The sequence below is a fragment of the Elephantulus edwardii genome, unplaced genomic scaffold, assembly GCF_000299155.1.
Source record: "Elephantulus edwardii isolate Elephantulus edwardi_28Jun2011 unplaced genomic scaffold, EleEdw1.0 scaffold00013, whole genome shotgun sequence".
NCBI lineage: Eukaryota > Metazoa > Chordata > Mammalia > Macroscelidea > Macroscelididae > Elephantulus > Elephantulus edwardii.
The window spans coordinates 31,872,136-31,878,970 of record NW_006399763.1 but is presented as its reverse complement, the minus strand read 5'-3'; positions in this window follow the sequence as shown (position 1 = coordinate 31,878,970).

The following is a 6,835-nucleotide window of genomic DNA, read 5'->3' as shown; positions in this document are numbered from 1 at the left end:
GACTACTGTGGCAGGTTTTGAAAGTAGGAAGTGTAAAAGCTTCCTACTTAGTTTTTCTTCTTCAGTAGTGCTTTGCATATCCAGGTTCTCTTTTCTTTCCATATTAATTTGGTGATTAGTTTTTCTATAACTTTAAAGAATGATAATGGCATCTAGATCAGAATTGCATTTTATCTGTAGACTGCTTTCTGTAGTATTGACATTTTTACAATGTTAAATCTTTTTACCCATGAGTATTGACTATTTTTGCATTTGAGAAGGTCTCTTGATTTCTTATAGCAAGTACTTTGTAATTTCTAAAAAATATGTCTATTGTATCTCTAGTAAGTGTCGCTGTCCATTCGCTGGCAACAAACAGTGACACCCTGATTGGGGGTAAGCACAATGGAGATACACCACTCTGGAGACACACCATTCCAGGAGCCCTTCTCAATTTTATTGGGGGCTGCAGCACACTTATATACCAGCAAGTAAACAGGAAGACAGGATAAGGTGGGCTTGCAGATGTGGGACATGCGGATTGGATAGGAGAACCTCAGCCTCATGTGGCCTACTCCCAGCTCAACAGACATGGCAACCATCTTCCCAGGTGGCAAGCTTTCTCAAGCTGGTATGGCCAAACACAGGAGAGCTTTCTCTACCCCATATTAAAGGCTGTTGGGAGGCTTGCACTTATCTGGAGCTAGGCGATCTGTCCTGGCCAGAGGCCCTCCCTTCCTCCCCAACATTCCCCAACAAGTAAGATTTATTACTAAGTATTTAATCCTTTGGGGCTTTCTTAAAATATCTTTGTTCATGGAGACAATTGTAAACGACATTGTTTTTCTTATTTCCTTTTCAGAGTTTTCTTTGTTATTGCATAGGAATCGGATTTTTAAAATCTTGTGACCTTGTATTCTTAGACATTATTGAATCTTTTAATTAGTTCCTGTAAATTTCTTGATAAGACTTTAGGATTTTTTTATATGTTGGATCATAACATCTGCTTAATAGAGTTAATTTTCCTTCTTTGAAGATTTAGATGGCTTTTGTTTTTCTTTTTTGCCTTATTGCTCTGGCCAGGACTTTCAACACAATACTGAGTAGAAATAGTAATGAAGGACATCATTTGATTCCTGTTTGCAAGGGGAATGCTTTTTCTCTCTCCCCATTGAGACTGATGTTTTCCATTAGTTTTATATGTCGTTGTAATTTTTCATAGGTATCATCAAGTCAGCTCAAACTCACAGCAACCCTATGTAAAAATGAAACAATCCCGCCTGATTCTGTTATACACCCTCACAATCTCTAGTGTTATGAATTAATCCTGTTGTTGTAGTCACTGTGTCAATTGATCTTATTGAAGATCATCTTCTTCTGCATTGAACTTCTATTTTTCCAAGCATGGTTTCCTTTTCAGAGGTTGACTTCTCCCGATAGCATGCCAAATTATGTAAAACAAAATCTCATCATTCTTATTCCTAAGGAGCATTCTGGATGTACAAGACAGATTTGTTTGTACATGTGCTCTTATCTCAGTTGAGGAATTTCCCTTCTATTCCTATTCTGCTGAGTTTTAAAAATTAGGAAGAAGTGTTGAATTTTTCTGTATTGATTGAAATGATCATGTGGTTCTTTCCATTGTTTTATTTATGTGGTTGATCGTACATATTCTTTTTCTAATGTTGACTAATCCTTACAATTCTGGTGTGAATTAGACTTGATGCAAAAACATAATGTTCTATTTGCATTCTATTTGCTTAGATCTTTGAGAATTTTTGTATCAATGTTCATAAAGGGTGCTGATTTATGATTTTCCTTTTTATTTGTGGCTTTAAAAGCCACCTGCCTGCTTTGGTATCAGGGTTAGCTTGCTTCACAGGATGAATTCTGGAATATTCCATCTCTCACTGCATTTTGAAATAGTTTGCATAGAAGTGGTGTCAGCTTTTCTCTGAGTGTTTGGTAGAATTCACCAGTGAAGTCATGTAGGCTGGGACTTTTTTTGGTTGGGAGTGTTTTTATAACCTGCTCAATTTCTTCTGTTTTGATTGGTCTTTGAAATTTTCTATCTCTGTCTGTTAGTTTTAGTAGATAATGTTTCTGAAAATTTGTCCATTTCTTCTAGGCTTCAAATGTGTTGGAGTATAGTTTTTTGCAGTACTCTATTATTATCCTTTCTATTTTAGTTGGTTCTGTTGTGACATCACTAATTCTATTTCTTATTCATGTTATGTTCATTATCTCCTTCTTATCTTTTGTTGGGTTTGCCAGTCATTTGTCAATTTTATGAATCCTTTTAAAAAACTAACTTCTAGTCTTGTTGATTCTTTTTATTGTTTTTCTGTTTCATTTCTTTCTACTCTCTTATTATTTCCTTTCTTCTGGAGATGGTAGGGTTATTTGCTACTGTTTTTCTAGTTGTTGTAGTAAGGTATTAATTTTAACTATTTTGTATTTATTTATTGATTGATGTGTTTATTTTGTTGCTTTAAATTGCCTTCTGACCACTTCATCGGTTGTGTCCCAAAAGTTTTGGTAGGTTGTATTTTTATTCTAATTTAAGTGAACAATTTGTTAAATTTTATTTTTCATTTCTTACACCCAGGGTTTGTTTTATTGTGTTTTTTCCACACACCCAGTGACTATCGCACTGATGGTAGTTTTACCAGTCCCCGAGTAGCCATATACGAGACACTTTTGCCACCGCAACATGGTCCTGGTGTGTGAACTTTCAGGGAAATCATCTTTCTGCCTCTAGACTTCTTCCTCTAAAATGAACATTTTAGAATTCATAAGGCAATGTATATAACCCTTGTAGGCTATTTCTATGCAAAGTACACTAAGAATTTTATTCTTGTCCTCTTTATAATAAGGTAAGCTAAAGGAATGCAAAGGAGCTTTGGTAACTGAATCAGCTGCTCACCAAAAAGTTGGTGGTTCTAACCTACCCAGTAGCTCTGTAGAGATTTGATTCCAGAAAGATTGATAGCCAAGAAAATCCTATAGTGCAGTATTACTGTCACATGGGTTGATATAAGTAGGAATAGAATTCAAGGCACACAACATTAAGAACAGAGGAACACAGACCCATGGATGCACGGCATGATGTTTAAGTATCAACATGAAGTTTAAATACACAGTCTCAGCCAAGCATGTTAAAACCAGAGCAATATTTTTGTTTGTAAAGATAACTATTTTAGTGTCATTTCCAGAAGGAAGACTACAACAGTATTGTCAAGATAGCTAAAAGTTCATCAATAAATGACTGAAATCTTTCTACAAAATCAGGAGTCAGTGGTCCCTAGATTCTGGGACCGGATCTTAGTCAATGTTGTTGCTTACTCAAATACTCATCTCTCAAGGACAATTCATTTAAATGATTTAAAAACCAGCCCCATACTTAACTTTGTTACCATGAGTAGGTCACGCTTTATGCATACATTTGTAAGCACTGCACTGTTGCTTTTACCAAAGCTTTGGGAAGGGGTTAACTTTAAAAGGAAGATGTAGAATCCAATGGGGCACCTTCTCTGCACCCCAGGATGATAGATTGCTGGAGAAAATATTAAAAAATCTGGTTAGAAGAGAGTCTAAAGGTTTCTAAAGTAGAGGAAGGGCTGGTGGGCCTCGAATTGTACCAGGTAGTGGCTTTTTCTTCCCTAAGAAGTTGGGCTAAAAAGGGAATCTTTTTCTCATTTGAGTTTTAAAATGGTTTTAAATACATTGAGGGGGGATATTATACATATACGCACACATACCCTGCAAACCTCCCACTGAGAAACCCTCCCACTGACTGTTAATTCTATTTGGATGGTCATGGGTTACATCCTGTACAGCCAATACATCACCATGTTGCTTGCCATGTCTGCAGGGACATACACAGCATGCGTCCATGACGACAGGACAGAATACCAACTCTGCCCGAGCTCTTTGTGGGATCTTTTGCTTACAAATGGATGTTTAGAGGCTTTGTCAAGTGCATAGTATTGTAAGAACTCAGAAGTGCAAACATTTATCATTATTGGGCACAAATTACTTGGCAATGAAAATTGGAACAATTAGCAGACCTTTGTCAGGAAGGAATGCTGAATGTGAAACAACTTGAGAATGGATTAAAAATGAACCTATTGTTCTTTGACTCGATTAAGTGCACGTAATATGTTCAATATGCTTTTGCCAAACCATCTATTTATCTGCTCTGTTTAGAGTGAGGGTGGGGTTACTCCTGGGTGAGACCCATTAGTACCAGCCCTGCCCCTTACCAGCTATGGAATGCAAGGAACAAACAGTTCCTTCTAGTGACTGAGGGCTAGCTTGGTTACACAATTTCTTGGACACAGTGAAATGATGTCAATATCATGATTTTGGTTTTGAAAAACGGTTACAAATTTTTATAGATTTTAGCACTACAGAAATGGGACAGCTGAAATAATGTCAAGTAGTAATGTGACTGTTTTTTCCCCTCTCAATAGTTCCATGTTATGGACATACTGTTCCTTGTATTTGCCCAGATGGTAAACTATACACTTTGGTTGGAAATGGGCTTTAAAATTGGCACAAAATGTCTGTCCTAATAAAATTAAAATAATGAAGTGTCCTCTTAATAGTTTCACATTTGCAAAAGACTATGAAAGCCTTTTTACTTGTCTCTATGCATATTATTTTCGAGATATAATTGATATAATTATTATTAAGGACGACTCTTTGTGGAGAGTATAACCAGGATCTCAAAGTCGCTATCAGAGTGTAAGAAGACTAATTATGGTCTGAGCCCCAAGACTTTAGTCTCTTCAAGTTTCCCCTGCAGGTGAGCTGAACATTTATCTCCTGACACCATATCTAGGCCTCACCACAAATCACTCAGTCCCAGGCACATGCAGAAATGCTGTTAGGTGCCACTGAGTTGGTTTTGATTTGATCAGCCTATACACAGTAGAAAGACACCTGTCCGATCCTGCTCCGTCCCTATCATGCTTAAGTCCATTGTTGTCCCTATATCAATCCTTTTCCTTGCCTCAGAAGTTAAGCTTCTTCCTCTCCTTCACTGATTCTCTACTTTTCCAAGCACGATGCCCTTCTCCAGGGACTAGCTCCCTCGGATGTTGTTGTTGTTTTAAAGTACCACCAAGTACTTAACAATAACATAGTGACCCTATGAACAATAGATCTGTACCCTGTCCTATCCTGTGCCATCTTCACACTTCCTGACACACCACAGCCCTCTGTGGTAGTCACCATGCCAATCCACCTGGTCAAGGGTCTTCCTCTCCTTCACTGACCCTCTACCCTTCCAAGTTTCATGTCTGTCTCCAAGGAACAACCCCTCCAAGCAACATGCCCAAAGTATGTTAGGTGAAGCTTCGTCATTCTTGTTTCCAAAGAGTGCTCTGGCTACAACCTTTCCAAGACATATTTGTTTGTTCTTTTGGCTGTCAATGGAATTTTCAGTGCTATTCTCCAACACCAGAGCTCAAAGGCATCAATTATTCTTCTGTCATCTTTATTCATTGTCCAGCTCGCAGATGCATAGCAAGTGATTGGAAAGACCATGGCTTAAATCAGATGAACCTTACTCCTCAAACTGACATCATTTTTCCTCAATAATTTGGAGAGGTCCCCAACTGCAGACTTTCCCAGTCCAATGCATCTCCTTATTTCCTGACTGCTGGTACCAAGGGTGTTAATTGTGGATTCACGTAAGATAGAGTTGTTGACCTTTCAATCTCTTCTCCATCCATCATGATGTTGCTTATTGTTCCAGAAGTATGAATTCTTGTTTTCTTGATGTTGAGATAAAGCATCAAGACTCATCCTTGACCTTCTGCAACAAGTGCTTCAAGTGCTCCTTACTTTCAGCAAGCAGGGTTGTGTCATCTCCATAACACAGGTTATTGATGAGTCTCCCTCTGATCCTGATGCCATTCTTCTTCAGAGTCCAGATTCTCAAATAATTTACTCAGCATGCAGACTTAATAGGTGTGGACAAAGAATACAACCCTGACATACTCCCTTCTTTTTTTAAAATTTAAATTTATTATTAATTTCAGTAAAAATTTACAGAGACTTTGGATTTCTATTCATTCATTGTTGCACTTTCTCCCCTCCCAACCCTTCCCCCTAGTACACTACCCTCTTGGAAAAGTAAAAGAAAAATTCTTTCATTGTTTTATAAACCCTCCCCCAGGTCCACTCCACCATATAGCCTTTGCTCTAGACTCCTGTCATGACAAAAAATACCTAATCACATATCTCTTTTAAACAGTTTTATCCCTCATTTGTTTCAATGCAGTATACATTATTGAATCCATCTTTCTCAGTCTCTCCCCAACCCCAAGGTCAGTCCTGTTTTACAACAGTGGCACCATGCAGTATTTGACACTTTACTGAAGAAGACATTCAGATGGCTAACAAGCACATGAAGAAATGTTCAAAATCCCTAGCTCTTAGAGAGATGCAAATTAAAGCAACTATGAGATATCATCCCACCCCAGACAGAATAGCAAAATTTAACAGAACAGCAAGCAACAAATGCTTGCGAGGTTGCTGAGAAACTGGAATCCTTATTCACTGTTGGTGGGAGGGAGTGTAAAATGGTGCAACCACTGTGGAAGGCGGTATGGCACTTTCTCAAAAAGTTGCAAACAGAGATATCATTTGACACAGCAATTCCACTGCTAGGAATATACCCCAAAAAGCCATAACTGGCATCCAAGCAGATATATGCACACCCATGTTTATTGCGGCTTTGTTCACAATAGTAAGGAGTTGGAAACAACCTAAGTGCTCATCAACAAACAAATGGATAGAGAAGCTGTGGTATATTCACACAATGGAATACTATGCTGCATTGAAA